The sequence below is a fragment of the Pan paniscus genome, chromosome 14 (assembly GCF_029289425.2).
Source record: "Pan paniscus chromosome 14, NHGRI_mPanPan1-v2.0_pri, whole genome shotgun sequence".
Lineage (NCBI taxonomy): Eukaryota > Metazoa > Chordata > Mammalia > Primates > Hominidae > Pan > Pan paniscus.
Window position 1 is genome coordinate 23,747,048 of NC_073263.2, and position 22,738 is coordinate 23,769,785.

A 22,738-nucleotide genomic window follows, 5' to 3' on the forward strand; every position below is an offset into this window, starting at 1 on the left:
GTGTTTTTGTTGTCTTTAGTAGTCTATTGATACCACCTTAGAATCTCTCTCATTTATTTCTCATCTATAAGATGAGGAAGGTAACAGCCACACTTCTTTCTCTTAAGTTACAGACTCCCAGGGAGCAGGTTGCTGAAAGCTCTTTCAGGACACAGTCTAGGTGTACAGCCCCCTCAGTGTCTAACATAACAGAAGGACAAGGTGGATAGAAGGGCAAGGTGCCTTTCCAGGGCAGCTGCAGAGTATCAGACCTTCTCGAAGGAAGGTGGATGGCCTGGTGGGACGCAGTGCTCTCATCTAGATTCTGGTGAGAATGGCAGTCCTGGAGGTGAATTTAGTCATAGTCCATCAAACAAGTCTAATTGGACATGGCATTCTACCTCTTCAAAAGCTAAACAGCCCACTTGACAGAAGTTTCCAAGTTTGGTTTAGCAATTCTGTATTGTATAGATACTGCTTTTGTCTGTTGTAATGAACAGGAGTTATAATTACTCCAAGGTTTGTTCTTTTTTTAATGTGTACACTACTTTTACATCATCAATTGTCGGTCCATTTTGTTAGTTTCTTACATTCCACGTAGACTAGTCTGAATGTTTGCAGTGGGATCAGATGTTACTAGCATATTGTCAGATTTTTTGTCTTATTTTTTTTCTATCACAGCCTGCCTGCCTGCCTAGATCTGTAGAACCAAGTCTCATTCAGGTCAAGGATCAAGTGCTTGAAAGGAACTGAAACTCATTCACAGGGTCAGAGCAGGTGGTGGCAGACAGGAAACATTAGAGAATGTCAGGCAAGGCAGGGGCTCTCCCCGGTATTTCTCCCAATGGCCCCATTGTCTCTCCTCTCTGCCATTTGTTTCCTTTCTCTCCAAGCCCTGGACCCATACCCTCTGTGAGGCTCTTAGTTTCTGCTCCCGCATAACATCAGCTTGCGCGGAGAGGCCGCTATGCTGGCTCTGGAATCGGTGCTTAGTGGCTCAGGGCTCACCTCTTCTGCTTTCTTCAGCAGAGGAGCCTGGGAGTTGCATCTCCTAACAGAGCGGGAGAGGGAGGAGCCCCTTGACTTAGAGTAGGGAAACTTCCTGTCATTCCTAATGAGAGTCACCTTATTGTCTTGGGAAAAGAAACTTAGGACATTTCAAGCCTCAGAGTGTAGGCAAGAGGCAAAGCGAAGGCAGGAACCAGGGGGCATGGAGGGTGTGTACCGCAGGTTTCTCCTTTTCCACAACTCCTTCAGCATACAGAATACACATGATCCCTTGAGGGGTCGTACGGACCAACCTAAACCACCCCCAGCACAGTTTCTAAAATTCACCAACCAAGTGGTTTAAGGAGTGAGGGAGAATTAAGCAGAGTTCTCAGTTCACCTAGTGAGAATTACTAGCCAAGGAATTCTTCCTTGACTTAGGTGAGATTGTCAAGATTCAAGGGATGGATGTTTTTGTTGCTCAGGAGCAGGAAGGAGGCAAGAGTTCATTTTGGAGGTGAGGAATAAGGAGGAGGGCAGCCCAAGGAAAGTTGCGCTTTGAAGGAGCAAAAAGGAACCAGGAGGCAGAAGGACACAGGAAGCCTAGTGCTGTTGTTGACAATAGGTGCTCATTAAACTTCTGGTCAATTAACTGGAAGAGTAAGGAAAAGATGAATGGAAGGCAAAAGGGGGCCCACTCTGGAATGTGGATTTCGAATGTTCCCTATTGCCTATGCTTTTCCCTGCAGCTGAGAGCAGCTGCCTTTGGCTCTGCTCCTGGCTTGGGCCCTGTGGTTCTTGGGGAGGTAGGAATAGAGCAGGGGAGCCAGGAGCCCTGTATCAAACAGGCGAGAGTCTTGCATCTACCTTTCTGATGCATTCTAGAAGTGATGAGAAAGCATCTTTCTCCACTCCCAGTCTGTTGCAAGATCCTGCTGGAATTCCACTCACTTCTCTGCCCTCACTTGCTACAGGGACTTCCTCTCCAGGATGAAGTCATGGGGGCAGGAGCCATGGGGAGCCTTTGCGGCTGTGACCCGTGATTGAGTCTGGGGGAGGGGTACCTGGAGGTGGGGTACAGCCTAAGGCCAATGAAACAGTTTTTCACAGCATTAACTTAATGGGAAATGGAGGGACTCACAAGCAGATCTTGGACTTATGACTGCCACACTCTGCTCTGACCTGTGGGGCTGACAGATTGCTCCTCAGTAAATGTTGGACTTGGGTAACTTTCTCCTTCATGTCCCTTAAAACCCACGACAACTGTGTTTATCCTGGAGTTTCCCTGGCAAGAGAAAGTGAGCGAAAAATAAGCATTTACGTATATATATTTGTGTGTGTGTGAGAGAGACAGACTCCCAGGGCGCAGGACAGAGACAGATTCTGTCACTCAGGCTGGAGTGCAGTGGTATGAATATGGCTCACTGCAGCCTAGACCTCCTGGGCTCAAGGGATCATCCCACCTTAACCTACTGAGTAGCTGCAACTACAGGTGTGTGCCACCATGACCAGCTAATTTTATATTTTTTTGTAGAGATGCAGTCTCACTATGTTGCCCAGGCTGGTCTCAAACTCCTGGGCTCAAGAGATCCACCTGCCTTGGCCTGTCAGCTTGGGGATTTGGTTACAGGCATGAGCCACTGCACTCAGTCCATTATTTTTATTATTAACCTAGCAGCTCTAGGAATCTTTACCCTAAATGTTTTCTCTCTCTAGAGATCATAATGGGAAGACTGGAGATTGTGAAATCAAACAAAAATGGGTTTAAATCCTTTCACATTTGTTATCTAATGTGTGGTCTTATCTCATCTCTCTGAGACCAGTTCCGAGGTTTGTATAATGAAGTTAGTAATATTACCTCCTTAAAGCATTGAGGATTTAAGTGGAGAATACCAGTGTTGAGGTAGAAATGCCAGTCAATCCTGGCAGGAATGGGGATGACTAGAGGACTGTTTAATAAGGGAGTTATTTACAAAGGTGTGGCCAGGGTAGGAAGCAACAGGGACAGAGCTTACCCAGGCTGGTAGCAGTGAGGCCACCCTCTCCAGCTCTGAGGGGGTGGGAGTAGGGCATTGCCAGAACCTGCCTTGCAGGTACTGTGTGACCTTTAGTCAAGGGACAAAGCCATCCCACAATGACACCAGCAGGGAGGAGTTGACAACCAGCGTCATTTCCTTCTCTCTCCCTCCAGTTCCCTGCCTGGGCTCCCTCCCCATTGCTGAAATCCAACCAGAGGCCAGAGGGTAGGGGAGCCCCCGTAGGTAGTCTACTGAGAACAGCCTCTGGGGACAGCAGCTGGAGAAGGGTGAACCATAGAGTGAACCAAGGAGACAGAAGATCTCCAGCACAGCAAGAGCTCAAGAAATCAGATGACTGTGATGAGTCATTCAAGTTCAGTTTAGAGCCTTCCGGCCCATAGCTGGTAAGTTTCTTGAGAACAGGCATTTTTGTTTTCTCACAAAGCATTGGTAAATCTCCATACAGATAATATGCGCCCATCAATGGTTGCTGAACAGTGATCAGGTTCTGAAAAAAAGCAAAAAATACTGACTTGTGAGCAAGTTTAACATTTGAAGTTCAAAGACACTTGTATCATAAATTTAAATTGCACAGCAAGGAATAAAAACAAGACAGGCATCAAGTCTGGTACAGCTTCATTTATTTCTTACTTTTCCTACCGAACTGAGTTTGCATCCAAGTACTCCTCATGCCTCCGTTGGCAGAATGATGATGTAATGAACTAACAGCATTTACAGTAAATGACAGCAAATTGCTCTGTAATTCAAGGGCTAACCCATGTGCCACACAATGATCTTTTGATGTCTGTGAATTTCTTCAAGGTGGGTGGGGAAGCTTTTTGCTTGTAGGGAAGGCTCTGGATGGACTGAGCCTCTGACATATCAACTGTAAATCCTGGGGTCCTGGGGCTTTATTCGGAGGAAGAAAGCACCTTCTACAGGCAGCAGTAGAGTGGACTGTCCCAGAATCGAGCCCACTGCCCTGAGAATTGGACTCCACAATGGCCAGTTGGACATTGTCCTTGTGCCCGGAGGGGTGACCTACACGTGGGACAGGAAAGGACATTGTGGCTTCATCACCAGAAGTGCTCTGCCAGGTCTGTCCTTCTGGAACTTGCCTAACCTGCTCTGCAAAGGTTTCAAGATGTTCTAATGCATCCACTTTAATTTATTCAAACCCCAATGTACAGTCAGATTTTTCTGGCTTCTGGCTAGCTAGGTGAAGAGAAGGGTGTTGCTCAGAGGTAATTAAATGGTGGGGCAGAGCCATTAGGAAAGTGCATGGGGCCAGGTCATGCTTCTCAGGCCTCAGGTAGCTTTCTGAGAATAGCCTGTCTTTCAGCATCCCAAACTAAGGCCTCCACAGCCACGCCGGGCCCCAGAAATCTGCATTCTAACACTCCTCGCTGATGTGGACAGGCCTTGTTGTGGAAACAGGACTCCCGGGAGCAAGAGAACCAAAAAGTATATTTCAGGAGAATTTAAACATAAAAAAAGTCCTACCTTATTAAAAAAAAAAAAACTGCTTACTTCCCGTAAAAAATACGTACCTAAGGTTAGCCACTTGCACTTATTTGTAGAATAATCGCATTGTGCTTACATTTCTTGCAAGCAAAATGTCATTTTATTACCAATTGATCTGGCAAGAAAACAAGTGAGCTAAAACCTTTTTTTACTTTTTTTTCTCACCCAAGATCAAGTAATGATTGGTTCCACTAAAGGCTTAGTAGAACAGCCCATCTGTGTGACTGCTGCAAAAGTGGGTGACAAACTCTACACCGGGGTAAGTGACCCTTTCTGTTGTTGTCACCCTGTGGCACCGCACCATCTGTTTGTTTAATTCCTCTGATGGGCTGACTTCTAATGATCCTATACTTTAAAGAAGTGGCTTCTGCAGCATGGGCTTTCAATCCAAAGTCCAGGTGGTGTGGGCTGAAAAAAGGAACTGTCCAGACTCTGGTGCTAGTGTCGGGTGGGTTTCCACAGTCCACGCTGAATGCTGGGGGTCAGAGGAGCAGCCAACCATCAAAGTCCGAGTGCAGCGTCTGTCCCATGTGAGCAGGAGGGAAAGGGAATCCCAGATCTGACTTTCATCCTTCAATTCCCATGCTCAATTATTTTTAACTTCCATGTTTCAGGATGGAAAAAAATTGCCAAAACACACAGAACAAGGCTAGTCCAGAGAATCGTTGAGGATGTGAGAAAAAGTTTAAACTTAAAGTTCTTATGGCCCTCAACCTTCTGGAGTTAGAGGAGGGGAGAGGGTGATTTGCAGACCGGAGGTTTGCTGGAGGCCTAACCCTGAAATTAGTAGGGACAGGTTTGTTATTTGGCTGAATCACCTGCCTGGTGCCTGCCTGAAGTCAGAGGAGACGGGCAGGGCCACCCTATGTATGGAATCAAAGGAAGAGCTAGTGGCTTCTGGTTCCTGGCCAGATTTCTGTCTGTTTCTGCTTTAAATAGGCTGTGTACACCCAAAGGCTGTGTGATGGACACATAGTTATTATTCAGGACATAAGACAAACTTTTGCCTGGCATCAGCTTACCATGTGGCCAAGGCCTGCCTCAGTCCCTGTATGGTGAGTGCTGTTGTGCCTGTTGTCCGTGTCTCCTGGGCTGAAGCCCCATGCCACAGCTCTGGGACAAGGGTGGGGGATTAATAACCTTAGGACCTTGCAGGACCCTGGGGTCCCAGCCTTTGGTTGCCTGTACTGCTCCTGGATGGAGAAATTCACCTGGGAGTCCCTCCAAGTCCTCTGTGGATTAGGGAAGTGCAAAGAGGTGGGTGAGGTAGCCAGGAGGCTACTCTACTCAGCCCTTTCCTTCAGGATGTTTTCTTTCTGCCCAGAGTGGTGGTGAACACACAGGCTGATATCATCCCTCTTTTGCAGGGTCTGTCCTGGCTGAGGCAGGTTTGCACCCTTCCTGGGTGCTCAGCACTTCGTGTGAAGGGAATCATTCAGGGCAGTCACAAGCCCCTACACCCGGGAGTCCACCCTGGAAGCCAGGGGCTGGCCCATGGCTTCACACACACGGCCAGTGGGACTAGGACTAAGTGAGCAGAGCCCAGTTCTTCTCGTTCCCAGTGTGAGCTGATGTACAGGCACCTCCCTGTAACTGGATCAAAAGGAGACTGTTTGGCAAATACAAATCAAAGCACAGTCTAGGACCCAGCCGATTAGAGAGAAGGCATGAATCAGAGAAGAGAAAAAATGGGAAGAGGTCAGAGATAAAGGCAAAGCATGGTTGATGAGAACTGTAGAAGTACGTGGGAGGGGTCAGTGTTCTGATTTATTGACTACCTTTCAACTCATTGTTTAGTGTCATGGGAACAAGGCGTTTATCAGACAAGATCAGAAGTTTAAAGGTGGCCAGCTTTATGGGGTTAATAACTCCATGTCCATGTTCCCTAAGTGAAGTGAATAGTTCTTTGTGCTGATAACATGCTGACGGTTTAACAGTGGTTTAGAAAAAGCACAGACCACATGTGAAGGAGTAACCACTTATCAGATGACTGTGAAGACAGAAATCAACAGAACCTGTAAACACACTATTTTCCTGGACCTAAATAAGTGCCTATTCAGTTGGTGACTGCTTTTTAAAACATTTATTTTTCTCTCTATAGGCTTAACATATGTAATGTAAGGAGCCGGGAATCTCTGCAGGTTAAACTGCTGAAAAGAAAGCTCTGATGAGCTATGGAGGAATGAGACAGAGTTCTTACACAGGGGTGGAGTGGGGGGCGCTTTCTGGCTTCATCGTGATTCACTTACTTGCCTTCGTGTGAGTCTCCTTATTTTCTGAAATAAAACCCATCCTAAAGGACAAGGATTGTTCAGTAAGGAAATTCAAGAGATTTTCATATAAGCTTGAAAGTAATCCAGAAAAGGAATTATAAAAATGCTTTGAACAATAGCTGTATTATTTAAGTCCACTTATTAGGTGGCTGCTTTGAAGAGACAAATGTTTATTGGGGTTTTTAAGTTCTTGTGCATTTGTTTATAGGAGAGAGATAAAGGAATTTCCATCACATATGGGCATATCTTGTCTTGACCAGCTAGTCCTCTTTCCTATGATGCTTCTTGGACTTGTGCAGAAAGCATTGCCCCTCCTTACCCCAGGGCCAAGGACCAGCTGACTTCTCACAGGGCGACTCACAAAACCATCTACCCAAAGCATCTCTACTTACCTGACCCGGGCACTGAAGCGCCTTGTCTTGTTCACCTCAGAATCCTCCAAGGGCCTGGAAATCACTAGAGATCAAGACAAGTCAGATAAAAGGATTTTGTGCTACTTCCAGGTGTCCAGGAGGTAAAGTTTGGATGCTGAAATGTCGAGATTTACAAGACGTTTCAGTGGCTTATGAGAACAACAGAACCATGTACTTGAAGTGGAAAATATAACAGAAAATCTGGAAAGCCACAACTTTCATACAGCTGTACAAATGACTAGATTATTGCTCTAACATCTATCTGAGGAAATAGGAGTTTTGCTGAAGGATAGGGACAACCAATGTGGACCCTGGCTGTCTTGGGAAATTGTAACACTTTTGGGGTGGCAACTGGGAAGAGAGAGGATGAGGACATGAGAAGGCAGGGTGTTAAATGGCAACATAAAACAAGGGAAGGCAGATTAGAGAGGTAGGCAGCTGTGGCAGACACAGCCAACCGTCTATTCTTCCTATTTCCCTCATAACAGCTCACATGTCCCTCAGAGTACCAATGTGCTCAGCTTAGAACACACAGCTTCCCTGACTCCCTTGCAGCTAGGGTTGACCGTGTGACAAAGGTCAGCCAATGAGATGCGCTTGAGTCACAGACTGAGGCTTCTGAGAATGCTTTTTGAAGGAGAAGTAGCTGACATGTGTTACTTGGATTGTTTCCCTTTGCCCTTCTCCCTTCTCCCTGGGCAAAGAGCTGGAATGCAGAAGTAGGAACCATCTTAATGCCACAGGATAAATGCCACATGCTAAGTGTAACAGAAGAGAAATCTAGAACAAGCCTGGAAACTGATCACACTGCAGAGCTGCCATGCAGCCTTGAATGGCTTCCCCCAAAAAATCTTCTGTTATAGGAGAACAGTGAACCTCTATTCAGTTGAGCCATCATGCTCAGGCCTCAGTTTCATAGGGCCATCTGGACCAAGTCCTAATTTATGCTGTACTCCAATATATCAGACCCTGGACAGAAGGCTAAGAGGCCAGAGTTTCAGTCCTGGCTGTCCTTATTTATGAGTGTGTGACTTAGGCAAACCACCTAGGACCCCAAGCCTCAAATTGGGGGTAAACTAACTGCCAAAACAACATCTCACAGACTGTGTTGAAACTAAAATTATTTAAAAGTATTTGAAAAGTATTAACATTATTAGGAAGGTAAAGAAAGGGGTTAATTCAGTAAGGCCAGGCTTAAGAGAAGACATTAAGAAAATGTGGTGTTTGGAATTCAAAGTCTAGGAAAGGATGGCCGGGCATGGTGGCTCACACCTGTAATTGCAGCACTTTGGGAGGCCAAGGCAGGTGGATCACCTGAGGTCAAGAGTTCGAGACCAGCCTGGCCAACATGATGAAACCCCATTTCTACTAAAACTACAAAAATTAGCCAGTCGTGGTGGCACACGTCTGTGGTTCCAGCTACTCAGTATGATGAGGGCACAAGAATCACTTGAACCTGGGGGGCGGAGATTGCAGTGGGCCAAGATTGTACCACTGCACTTCCAGCCTGGGCAACAGAGTGAGACTCTGTCTCAAAAACAAACAAACAAACAAACAAACAAACAAACAAAAAACAAGTCTAGGAAAGGAAACTTCATACATAGCACACCTGGAGATGATATGACAGTTGAGGCCAGGGAAGGAGCCAACATTAGCAATGGATTCCCACATATTTCCAGCGGGCAGGTGGGTCCAGCAGCAGATGTAGCCAGAGATCCTGGTACCCAAAGGCCCAGTGGGATTAGACTGTGCAGCCTATACAGACAAGATGATAGCACAGAGATCAAACTGCCCCACCACAAAACTTCCTCTCTGTACAGGTTGAAGGGAAAGAGAAATGTGAAACACTAAGTACTTAGCCCAATGAGATTAAGTTCACCTGGTAGAGATTGTGTAAGCCCAATTGGAAATAGCAGCTCCTGGGACATTTGAGATCTATTATAGAAAATAAAGTTATATTTCTCTGTGTATTTAAACGTTGTAAATTTCAATGCCTTTGCCCATAGCTACAGAAAGCTTAATGTCAGTGGGCACAGGAAGGACAGACAGGGTCGGCCCTGGAACTAGATACCCCTGCTGAGCTCGGGCAGGTGCTAGGGATGCCTGAAGGTGAGGGAAAAAAAGCAAGTCATGCAGGTAAAACACAATAGCTAGAGACACGCAACAGGTGGTAGGTAGGTGTAAAGGTGTGTGTGGGATGGACCATAACATGTGAGGAGGTGGAGTGCAGCACAGGGAGGCCCAGCTGAGCTGAGCCCAGCAGAGATATTAGCAGATGGCTGTGGGGGAAGCTGGCCATACCCACAGAACCAGAGCACAGGGGAGGAGAGGCAGAATAGTGCCGGGGCCACAAAAAGGAAATGGCAAGAGAACACAGAATTATGGTCCAAAGGGGCAAGGGGACAGGGCAAACAATCATCGGCACTAGAACGAGTCCCCGGGATGTGGCCTCCAGAAGAAGTGACAGCCTGCGTAGAATCAGACAGCGCATCCAGAGTGGGGGTTTCGTGAGCAACGCTTCATGTATCCTGTCTGAGGAGGGGGCTGGCTCCAGCACCTGGGGGAAGGCTCTTTCTGCATGCCTTCCAGAGGTTGTGCTAAGTGTGGTTGCTGGCGGGAGGTGGGGAGCATGTAGGAAGATGTAGCAAATGGTCCAAACGGAGTGACAAGGTAGAATGGTACCCAGATAGAACTCTGCCAGGCAAGAAATGCCAAGAGAGCTACAAAAGCTGTGTCCTTGGCTGTGGGTTTGGGCCAATGAATTTCTCTCCCCAGCATGAGGACCTCGCTGCCTTTATGCAGGGAATAATGGTAGACAGTGCCTAGTAGATTTGATATGTTGGTTTCTGGGGCTTTTCCAAGTACCCTAAAACCACACCATGAAAAGTGTAAGCCCTGGCCCCCTTCCCAGTGAGTAGTTACGCTCTGGAAGATTCTGGTGCGCTGCTCAGGGCATCGAACAAGCCCCCGGCTGACTTCTTGCTGTTATTTATCACAGAGGCAGATGGGTGGGGGTGCGCCTGCTACATAGAGGTCGTATGGATGCCGAGAGCAGCACATCTCTTTTTGGCAGCTTAAGCCAGGCCTGGATTAGCAAAGCGTCCCAATGGGAAATGCTTCCAGGAGAGAGGAAAATTGGTTTGTTTTTTTAGCATGGGGAGTAGCAGGGGAACATCAGTAGAGACCCTGGATATGCCATCTTGATAGACCAGCATGGCTTTTACTCATTTAAGAACCACTGACTTGTAAGAGCAGCTGGTCGTGACCCACTGTTCCAGCCCTCACCAGTACCAACATTGCTCCCTGAGCCTAGAAAACATGAAGGCTTTGTTCAGTGATTTTATGGCCTCAGGATGGCTTCACTCGTTGTTATGGACAGAATGTGTCCCCCAAAATTTTGTATGTTGAAGTCCTAATTTCCAGAACGTCAGGATGTGACCTTATTTGACAATAAGATCATTGCAGAGGTAATTAGTTAAGATGAAGTCATTAAGGCGGGCTCCAATCCAACATGACTGGTGTCCTTAAAAAAGTGGAGACTTAGACACAAAGTTATGCATAGAAGGAAGATGATGTCGTGAGATGCAGGGACGAGATGGCCATCTACAAGCCAGAAAGAAAAGACAGGGATAGATTCTCCCTCATAGCCTTCAGAAAGAAACAGCCCTGCCAATGCCTTGATCTCGAACTTCTCAACTCCAGAGCTGCAGGAAAATAAATTTCTATTGTATAAGCCACCTAGCTCGTGATACTTTGTTAAGGCAACCCTAACAAATGAATACACTCATTATTCGAAAAAAAAATACTTTTTCTTCTCTCATCTTTTCCTCTGATGTGCAATAATTAGGAAAGAGACAGTACAACAATTTTGAACATACGTATTTTTGATAGAAGTTTGAAAGCTGGGTATCCTCTAAAATCATATTTGTCCACAGCAAGATTGAAAATTATATAATGTGCCTCACTTTCACTCTTTAAGAGTATTTTTAGGTCCAGGTGCGGTGGCCCATGCCTGTAATCCCAGCATTTTGGGAGACTGAGGCGGGCAGATCACGAGGTCAGGAGATCAAGACCATCCTGGCTAACACAGTGAAACCCCATCTCTACTAAGAAATACAAAAAATTAGCTGGGTGTGGTGGCGGGCGCCTGTAGTCCCAGCTACTCGGGAGGCTGAGACAGGAGAATGGCGTGAACCCGGGAGGCGGAGCTTGCAGTGAACTGAGATCCCACCACTGCACTCCTGCCTGGGCGACAGAGCAAGACTCCATCTCAAAAAAAAAAAAAAAAAAAAGAGTATTTTTAGATAGAGTTTATTTTCTCCAACTATAAGCTTTTTGCTAATCCTTAGAATTACTGCTGGGTGAGGGGAACTGTAAGGAAATGCCAGTGTATTTACTGAAAGTAAATGCTTGCAAGCTTAGGATCCTCTGGAGTGATTCCTTAGCCCGACCTGAGGCAGGCATATTAGCCTCACAAAAGTTTGCAAATTCAGCATAATGTGAAAGAAAAGGAGGGCTGGGATATTTATTTTTAAGTGAATCTTTTGATCTCCTGGAGACAAAGTGTTCACTTTCCTGAGCAGAATTAAGCTCTTGGTTGCCTTGAACCAGCAGCAGCCTCGGAATTTGCTCAGAGAGCATGAAGCTCAGTTGGGCTGGTGTGGGAGAGAAGTTTTCCTAAGAAGATTATTAACAGGAAATTATTCATCTGAGTTTCTGAATGGTCTTTCATTGCCAGGCCACAAAAATTCCTTATTTTTAAATAAACAATCATGTGGCTTATGCCTGTAATCCTGGCACTTTGGGAGGCCGAGGTGAGGTGGGTGGATCACCTGAGGTCGGGAGTTTGAGACCAGCCTGAGCAACATGGAGAAACTCCATTTCTACTAAAAATACAAAATTAGCCGGGTGTGGTGGCGCATGCCTGTAATCCCAGCTACTCAGGAGGCTGGGGCAGGAGAACTGCTTGAGCCCAGGAGGCAGAGGTTGGAGTGAGCTGAGATCGTGCCATTGCACTCCAGCCTGGGTAACAAGAGTGAAACTTAAAAAAAGAAAGAGAAGAAAGAAAGAAAGTGAGAGAGAGGGAGAGAGAAAAAGAGAGGGAGGGAGGGAAAGAAAGGAAAGAAAGAGAACTAGGAAATGCTCAGAAAAAACTGTCAGATGAATTCTGTATATAGACTTTCCAAAGCTAATTTGGTGGGCTCAGCTTTGGGGCCACGATGTTCACCAACGTTGTGGATTCTCTGGGCCTATTGGGCTCTGAGAGATAGGCCCTAGCACAAGGCTGGCACATAGTAGGCCCACAGGAAATATTTAAGGAGTGTGAATGGATAAATGGATTTGGATGCAACAAGTCTGAATTGTGGATGCAAATTTGATTAAATATGTTCTTTATTTTTATGAGAGATAAGGTCACATGCATTAGAGACAGGTGTTGACATCTGGTAGTCACTGTGTGAACTTGGCAAAATTATTTCACCCCTTTGGGCTTCAGTTGGGGTGAAAGGCCGCTGAACTGAAAGAAGAAGACATGGGCTCCAGCCCTGGGTTTGCCAGGGGCCTGCTCCTGGCTGGGCCTTTGCTGTCTCTAAGAATTTACTAGTCCAGAAAGGGGCAGTCTCTCTTCAGCCGGAAAGGATTTTTAAGATGTCAAAACACCATAATATACAGAAAACTAAAAACACTTACAACCTTCTTTACATTCTGCTTACATATTATCAAGAAGTAACTAAGTCCATGGGCAGTGGCTCACACCCATGTGATCCAGCACTTTGGAAGGCTGAGGCGGGAGGATCACTTGAGGCCAGGAGTTTGAGGCCAGTCCGGCCAACATGGTGAAACCCCACCACTACAAAAAATACAAAAATTAGCTGGGCGTGGTGACGTGTGCCTGTAATCCCAGCTACTCGGGAGGCTGAGGCAAGAGAATTGCTTGAACCGAGAAGGCAGAGGTTGCAGTAAGCTGGGATGCGCCATTCCAGTCCAGCCCAGGGGACAGAGCAAGACTCCGTCTGAAAAAAAAAAAAAACAGTTTTACTGAATTAGTATTATTAAATTGTTTCTTGTGAAGCTTGTACAAATTCTGTATTTCCTCCAGTAGGGGTTTAGTGCGTCAGTTTTCCTAGGACTGGAACTGCTATTGAACATTGATGTGATGTTGAATTTTTGCTACTTTAATAAAGGAACTGCTGCATTGGTTTTATAACGTACAGTTCTTTAATAATTAGCAAATATCCTTTTCTTATGTTAATTTAATAGTTATAATTTTTTTGGTTGTAAAAGATCTTTTTTTATTTTTTAATTTATTTTAGAGATGGATTCTCACTGTGTCACCTAGGCTGGAGTACAGTGGCGCTATCACAGCTCACTGCAGCCTTGAACTCCTGGGCTCAAGTGATTCTCCCACCTCAGCCTCCTGAGTAACTGGGACTACAGGCTTGTGCCACCACCCCTGGCTAATTTTTTTTTTTTTTTTTTAGAGATGGGCTCTCGCTATGTTGCTCAGGCTGGCCTCAAACTGCTGGGTTCAAGTAATCCTCCTGCCTTGGCCTCCCAAAGTGCTGGGAACACAGGCATGAGACACATGCCAAGCCTAAAATGTCTTTTCATATCCTTCATCTAGTGGAGTATTATTCAATTTTAACATCTTATTTAATAAACATGTTATTTCCTAGGGCTGCTAAAACAAATTATTATAAAGCAACATAAATGAATGCTTAAAGCAACATAAATGAATTCTCTCACACTTTGGGACGTGTCAGCAGAGTTGTGCTCTGACAGCTCCGGGGGTGCATCCTTCCTCGCCTCTTCCAGCTTCCACTGGTTGCTAGGAATCCTTGCTGTTCCTGGGTCTACACACGCATCATTCCAGTCTCTGCCTCTGTCTTCACACAGCTTTTTCCCATGTGTCTCTGAGTCCAAATTCCCCTCCTCTTATAAGGACACCAGTCAGTTTCGGGTCCACCCTACTCCAGTATGACCCCTCTTAACTGGACTACATCTGCAGGGACCCATTTCCAAATAAGGTCCCATTCACAGAGATTGAGACTCCAGCTTACCTCGTGGTGGGGGCACTGTTCAGCCCACAGCAACACTTAAAAAGAAAATACAAACAGGACGTTCTGACAGAGAAGAAGCAAAAACCCACACCAATTCTCCTCTGGGATTGTATCACTGGCAGGTGACTGGTACAATTGCAGAGGAGAATCTTTGTAGGTTTATTACCATCTGTTATATGAAGGGGCTGCAGAAAGCCGTGTCCTCCAAATTTTTAACTACTTGGATTTTAAAAACATGTACATTAGTTGTTAAGATTTCAGAACACTAATTACTAAACACCAACTGGAACTACAGAAACCCTCTCTGAGCTTGGTAAGTTAGGAAGGTGCTCTGGGTTTATTTCTCACCGTGGCACTGCTTAGCTACATGATGTAGAATGATCTGCTTAATTGATGTACCTGTTTTTGTTTCAAAATCTGTAACATGCAGGCCAGGCGCGGTGGCTCACGTCTGTAATCCCAGCACTTTGGGAGGCCAAGGAGGGCGGATCACGAGGTCAGGAGATCTAGACCATCCTGCCTAACATGGTGAAACCCTGTCTCTACTAAAAAATTCAAAAAATTAGCTGGGCGTGGTGGCAGGTGCCTGTAGTCCCAGCTACTCGGGAGGCTGAGGCAGGAGAATGGTGTGAACCTGGGAGGCAGAGCTTGGCAGTGAGCCGAGGTCGTGCCACTGCACTCCAGCCTGGGCGACAGGGCGAGACTCCGTCTCAAAAAAAAAAAAAAAAAATCTGTAACATGCAAAGTATACCCATCTCTGAGGCTCCTGCCAATGCTAATAACCTAGGACTGCAAATGCCATAATAAGTTAAATCCATTGTAGGGGTACACAGTTCTTCCATGTTGTGTTTATAAATGCAAGCCTAGTCGTTTAGGTTAAAGTTCATTTATATTCAAATCATTGTAATCTGTGAACACCACGGTGGGTTCTGGGGAAGTCAAGAGCTCTGATGTATGCTGAGATGCTCAGGATATCAGTTCATAGTTTGTTGTCCCAGCAGACAGAGAGGATATTTTCAAAATATAAAAGGTTCATTGAAGCTGGAAGTGGAACTAGTAATTCATCTATAGAGTTTTCATTTTCAAAAACCTTTATAAACAAGAAATTTAGTGGAACCTGGGTTAAGCGATTCTGGAACCCCAAACACAAGGGTCACGTGCAGAAGCAGAGCTATTTGGATCAAAATTCAGCCTCTCCCTACAGAGTCAAACATTCCTCTTCAAAGCTCCGTCTCATGTGTGCCCCTGCTCTTGTGCATGTCCTTATGAGACAGCTCTCAAGCTTTATTAAGCACACGGGACTGCAACTAATGTGGGATTATTTGTGAAACTGCAGCGTATTTAAGTTAAAGAGCCAAGAATGTTAGTATGATATAATGAAGTGAACCCATGAATTCTGGGTTTTCTAACTTCATTAGTGATGGACACCAGGATTCACTTCTTTGATGAATGTCTGCCTTGTTTTTAACATTAAAACCAGTAAAGCTTACCTATTTCATATAATCGTAAAGGAGAATATTTTAAAAATTAAGCCTGGCTGGCCACTGTGGCTCACGCCTGTAACCCCAGCACTTTGGGATTACAGGTGGGCAAATCACCTGAGGTCAGGAGTTCGAGACCAGCTTGGCCAACAAGGTGAAACCCCGTCTCTACTAAAAATACAAAAATTAGCCAGGCATGGTAGCGAGCACCTGTAATCCCAGCTATTCAGGAGGCTGAGGCAGGAGAATTGCTTGAACCCAGGAGGCAGAAGTTGCAATGAGCAAGATCATACCACTGCACTCCAGCTTCGGTGGCAGAGTGAGACTCTGGCTCAAAAAAAAAAAAAGAAAAGAAATTAGGCTCTACATGGTGGTTCAAGCCTGTAATTCCAACACTTTAGGAGGTCAAGATGGGAGGATCACTTGGGATGAGGAGTTCCAGACCAGCCTGGGCAACATAGTGAGACCCAGATAATTAATTAATTAACCCTACAAATAATTAATTAATTAATTAAAATACTGAGTGCTCTGAGGAATTCTAGTGAAGGTCACTTGTTGACGTTGGGCCTTGCTAATGCGTTTCAGTCTTCTGCCTTTTCCTTCTTCCTTCCTACCTGCTGTGCCTGACAGGGTCCTACTTACTCCTCAAAGCCTTCCTTGACTCCTCCAACTGAGCTCTAATCCTTCTCTCTCCTATGATCCCAAAACCTTCTGCATATTCCTCTGTTATAGAGCTTATCCAGATAACAATCACTAGGGCAGTCCCTGTGATAACATGAGTACTTCATGAGGGAAGGGCACGAGTCATGTTCATCCTTGCAGCCCAGCGCCTGCCACGCAGGGGGTATGGAATGGTTGTTAGTTAAGTAACAAATGGGGCTACCCATAAACATTGCTGCTTTAAAGCTAGGGAGCCTCCCGTGGCTAAGAAAGATCGAGAGCTATCATTAAGTGAACATTGTTATTTTTTCTAATTCATGCATCACTTCAAGGGTAATAATGTGCTGTCTCAGAGCAGGCTAACCATTACTTTAGGCCAGTCTGGTATTCTCCTTTTCTTCACTGCTGCCATTTAACTGGGCTTGCAAATGGAGTCAGGTCTTCATCTTGCTGTTTACTCACCTCAGTAGGGCCTCTCAGATGAACCTGGAAGTAGACTGCACAGTCTACTTTTTCCTTTTTTCCAGAAACAATCCATCAAGCTTTCAATAATTGTGGTTTACAGTCCTGATATTAGAGCAATCTTGGACAGTATTAATCGTTTGTAGGGAAAGGTTTTTTTTTCAGCTTTTTAATGCTAAAAATAGGATAGAGGGTTCTCATGTATCCTTCTTCCAGTGCCCCTCCTCCCCTGCCAATATTAACATCTGACATAACCACAGTGCACTGATTAAAACCAGGATATTAACATCCATACAAAGACTACCTACTAGTCTACAGGCCTTATTCAGAATCTGCTGATTTTCCCACGTACATCCTTTTGCTGGTTCAGGTTACAGTCCGGGATCCCACATTCCAGTCAGTTGTCAAACTAAACTGTTTTCTCCAAATGTTACAGTTCTTTAGTTTTTCTTTGTCTTTCGTGACCTTGACACTTTTGAAGAGCACCAGCCCATTTCTCCTCCCTCAGTTTTGGTTTGTCTGATGTTTTCTCCTGTTAGATTGAGGTTATGCATTTGGGGGCAGAAATATCACAGAACAGATGCTGCACCTTCCCAGTGCGTGGGAAATGTTTTTCCTTGACTTTTTTGTGTGTATATTGAAGCTTATCTTTAAGAGGTAATTACTACTCTTCAACAACCTTTTTCTCCTCCCCCTTTCCTCTTCCTCATCCTTCTTTGTCTTCCTTTTCCTTCATTCTCCTCCCTTCTCCTTCTCCTTCTTTTTCTCCTTATCCTTCTCCTGGAGTTTTATATTCTTTTTCTTTCTCAGGCATTTGGTAGGTCACTCAAAAGGCTGAGGCATTTGGAATCATAATTCATGGGCCAGGATTCCCTTGGAAGAGTGTTTCCCTTCCCCTGGGGAGCCCGAGGAAAGACTGGGCTGGTCATCCTCATGTCAGTCAGGGCCTTCTCCTTTCTTGCAGGGCTGAAGCAGCTCTCCGTCCATGCCTGGCCTCTCACTGGTTACAAACTGCTGCGGAGGTTGGGTTCACACAGAAGCTGACCCTGAGACAATGGCTTGAGTCCAAGTTGTTTCTTTAGGAGGTGATCCCAGGAAGCACCTGCCGGGCAGCAGGCAAGAGGCAGGAAGGGAGGGAAGGCTGGTGCCTCATCTTCAGTCTCCATCCACCACTGGGTGAGGGTGCTCCCCAGGGCATTCCTTTTCTGGCATTTTGGCCTGGTCCAAACCAGAGAAAGCCTGCAGACAAGGAGTCAGTGGGCAGGAAGCAGGAAGTCTAGACGGAAGCCCCTGGTGTTTAAGGCAACTGCAAGTGCCCAGAAATATGGGAGGGACACCTACATTGCCCCTTACCCCTTTCTCATTTTACTTCTCCCATTTTTCCCCAATATTAAAGTAAAAATCCTAAGTAGTACCTGGAGCAGGGTTGCAAGGGGAAGGCATTGGAATAGAGGTTTTGTGTTGATAAAAATCCGCAGCTGCTGGCAGCGCTCTCATTCCTATGTTCTTTTATATTTTGGATAAATTGATAGTTACTCCTATTTTTGCAAAGATGAGTGACCGAAAGCAGAAAAGAAAAATGTGTTTTCTAACTTAAAAAGTTGCTCCTTTCCAAGTAGAAGTCTTTTTTTCCCAGGCTTTCCGACTCTGCTGCCAGTTATGGAGAGAGATGAGTGACCTGAGCTCTGGGGGACGTCCTGATACCACCCACAGGGAACCCGAAACGTCCTCCAAGGGAACCACAGAACATCTAACAGTGGGGGCTGAGCCCTTTTCAGAAACTGTCTGGCTACTTGGTGCCATGTCTTGCTATAGATAGTCCCAGAGGTTCTGAGATGTGACCTCTAAGACTAGGAGAAAGGGCTTACTTGCAGGAACATGTAACACTTTCTCTCTGGCCAGATGACCTTAGCCAAGTTATTCTTCTAATGTCCTCATCTGCAAAATGGGAAAAAGAACACCTATCTCATGTGGTTGCCCTGAAACCACAAGGCATATGATGAGAGGTCCCAGGTGAGAAAGGCCGCCCGGGGTTGGCCAGAAAAACTCAAAGCACGTAGAGTGGGGAGAACAGAGAGCCTCCCACCACACCCCTGACTGTGAATGTTCATAAGCTGAATATGCACTAACTCAGTGGCCCCAGTGGGATCTGCAAGGTCATTATTGTGATCCCACTTCTCAGAGCAGAAACTCAGTTCCCAAAGATGCTAAGCCCCTGCCTCTTGGGATGTAACTGTAGGTGGGCGAGTCAGGACTTGGATCCAGTCTGTCCAATGCTGTGATCCACTCTCCCACATGCCTCCTGTACGTCACAAACGTCACACCGAAGGGCGAGAGTGGGTACTTATCTTCCCCTGCCCCACCTTCCCACATCAAGATGGATAATGAAAGAGCACTTGTAAACTCTTTTCCATGCCCAAGAGACAAGATGAGCGAATGAAACTAACATCACTCAGCACCTTCTGTGTTCCAGGAACTAGGCCAGTTGCTACCCAAAAAGTTTCCTATTTAAGAAGTGTTGGAGGGTGGCAAAACCCAGCTCTCCTTCCTGGTTGTCGCACAGCGTACACAATGCACAAGCACTGGCCCAGACAAACTTTGATCAGGCACCGCTGAGCAGCTCTTGGAAGCTCTTTGGTGCCTGCAAGTTGCTGCCATTGTGCCCCTCACTCAGCTCCGTCCGGGTTGCAGCACACCAGCCCCGCTGCAGCAGCCACTGAGAGAGGATCCCACCTTTCAGACTTTGGCCAGTGTGGCGTAGTTGGTGTTTTCTTGACCAGGGTCGGAAGAGGCAGAGACTAGGGTTCCAGGTTCTGGTGGCAGCCTCGTGCAGTACGGGATGCTGAGCAAATCCTTGCACCCTCCTGGCCATCCACCTCCTTGCCTTTGTCTTCCAGTTTCTGCTCAGAGCTTTCCCCTTGGCCTAAGATGCTGCCCACTTTCCAATAAATCCTTCATTCCTTCCAAATTTGGATGAATATTTTATTAGACCTATGATCAAATGGAGGGTGAGGACACAGAGGTCCCTTGGGTAGTGATAAGGTGGGAGGCAGGTAGAGGAAAGGGACATTGTGAATATAGTTAGAATGAGCTGGTACTCTATTTCTGAAGTGGGCAAGTCAAAGGAGACTGTCGTAGCCACCTTCTTTTCAACTTCCTGGCAATACTGACATCACTTTGTAATTTAGATGCTGGGGGTGTCAGAAAGAGACAGTGTGAAAGGCACTTGATTAAAATGTGTAAATCCTACTGCCCTGAAAGAATCTGATTTTTTACAACAGCCACAAAATACCAAGTAGACAGAGGCAAAGGTCTAACTTCATTTTTCTATTGAAGGTATTAATTAGGGCTGTTACTAACAGTGGTGGCATTGTGAAAGAGTCAGAGGATTCCAGCCAAACAGGACTTTTCAGGGTCTTTGAACAAGGTTTAAAGTATGTCCCTGCAGGGGAAAGGAAGCTGTCTGTAGCATCCCTACCAGCACGTTCCTCTGATTGTTCTCAGTTCATGTGAGTCCACAGAGGACATAAACCGAGTGAGCTGGTAACAGATGTAATGAAAGTACTCCAGGCCTCAGTAAGAAGAGTCAGAGGGGTGGCATTGGTGCCTGAATAACAGCATTTGTGTAGCTAGATTAGAACAAAGCAGGGACTGGGGAACTCTTCCTGCAATTCTCAACTTACAGTTTGGGGAATGAAGGTATTAGTATCAGAGGTGAGGCTAAGGCAGTGGAAACATAGCTCAGGTGGAGAGAATTGTGCATGATCAATAAATAGAGAACAGCTAATTTTCAAATTGGTGATGCTGCTAGGAGGGCGTGAAGGAGACTAAGACAGGAAAAACATCCTTGTGGACAGCATTGGCCAAGACTTCACGGCGGAGACAGAGCACGGCTGGGGCTTGGAGGAGAGAGAGCTGTATGCTGATGGAGGGAAGGAGCCTATCCCATATGTGAGAAAGAAGGGGGACAAGCACTCCCGACCAAGTCAACAGGCATAGACTGCGGGGGCCAATCTGTCTGCAGCTGAATGTGGTGGGGAGTGGCAGACACTTGGACTGAACAGGTAGCACAAGGTCCCTCTCTGGAGAGCTTTGGCAGCCAGGAAGAATTTGGATTTGGGAATCTTTGCTGATTAAGCAGGAGGGGAGGATGATACACAGGAGAAATGGTACTTTAGACAGCACCTGTCCACTTTCTATTTAGGATAGAGGGAGTCTCAGTCAACAGACTTTGAGTATCTTGATCCCATTGGCAAAGGCAGCCTAATTCATAGATCAGTTTCAGGGATTGAAGCCAATTAAATCCGGGCACTCCAGCTCCACTGACAAGGCTGTTCCCATTGTGAAAGGGAGGTCAGACTCTGTAAGCCAGATACAGTTAGTCCTCCAATTCCAACTCCTCTCCCTGCGGCCAGGCCAGCTCACCGAGTACCCTTGTGATCATTAGCTGCTTCCACACAGGCAGGCCTGCAAGAAATTCATTGGCTTTCATTTAAAGATAGGAATTGGTAACTAAAATTGCTAGGGCGATACATAACTAAGTACTCTATAATCTTATCTACATAGATAAGAAATAATACATAAACCTGTATGATAATTAACACAGAGGAAAGTAGGCTATAAATACCCTCTAAAATGTTCTTTTACAGGGCACTAAGGAAATGGAAATGCACAGCAATTTTAAAAAATGCCAATACTTCTCTTACTTGTCACAGGTTAGAGATATGTGAATGCCATGATTATGTTATACATTTAATTAGTATATACCTTTGTGTCTAAAGCATTTTCCATCGTGGTCAGCTGTGCTTCCTGCAGTCTCAAATGCCCTCTACACACTACGGAATATCCTATCTCCCAGATGGACTGAGATTTCTTTACCACCGCCTCCGCCCCCGCCCCACCCCTCCCCCGCCAATTTTGAACATTTTACAAGCTCCAGTCTTTTAAAAAATCTCATTCAGACATGATTTTTTTTTCCTAGAAAAACTATGCCTTTCACTTGGAAATAAAGAGAAGAAAACATCTTGGCGAGTCTTGAAATATGTCAATAAATTCATTGCCCAATAGGCCTCTGGATGAGTTTATTATTTTCCGCTGCCCATAACTCCAAGCATGCATTGGATGGAAGATGATATCTGATTGTTCAGATAATTTTTTTCTTACCATCAAGAATGGAATGCTTTTTCCACTTATAATTAAAATTGTTTCAAGAAGACTACTCTGATTAATTGGCCTGGTGGTATGTGTGATGCATGTCTCGTACTTTAGGCAGAACAGGATGCAGAGAAGGTGGAAAGGAGATAGAATGATGACCGTATTGAGTAACTGGGCCATGACAGTGAGTGTAGTCTGCTTTGCTAAATGTGAGTTTCTGTAATTTAGCTTGTAGGTGACTGGTAAATAGGGGCAGAGTGTCACTATCATGTGAAAGTTGTGCTGATTCATAGCAATTTCTGCCCTACATGTTAATGCTGGCCAAGCTTGTCTATCCACTCTCTTCTGTGTGCTCCCTTCTCCGTTGGAAGTGGTGATTGCTCGGTGCTCTCAATCTGGGAGCATTTTGCCCTTGTCTTCATATCTCAGCAGTGTCAACTCTCAAGCTGTTAAGCCCCTTCCAGGAAGCCACCCACACCTTTTAAAAAAACTTATAGTAAATATACAGAACAAAATGTACCATCTTAACCATGTTTAAGTCTATTAAGTACATTTATATTGCTGTGCAACCAACACCACCATCCATCTCCAGAGCTGAAACTGAAACCCTGTACCCATTAAACATTAACTCCCCATTCCCTCCACACCCCTAGCCCCTGGCAGACACCATTCTACTTTCCTTTTCTGAGCTTGACCGCTCTAGATACCTCATATCAGTGGAATCGTACG

General features: G+C 45.6%; 1 protein-coding gene across 2 annotated transcripts in view; it reads left to right on the plus strand.

Annotated features, from left to right (window-relative positions):
• SPATA13 (spermatogenesis associated 13) overlaps positions 1 to 22,738 on the plus strand; it is a 328,520-nt gene that overhangs the window by 144,929 nt on the left and 160,853 nt on the right. The window lies entirely within an intron of this gene.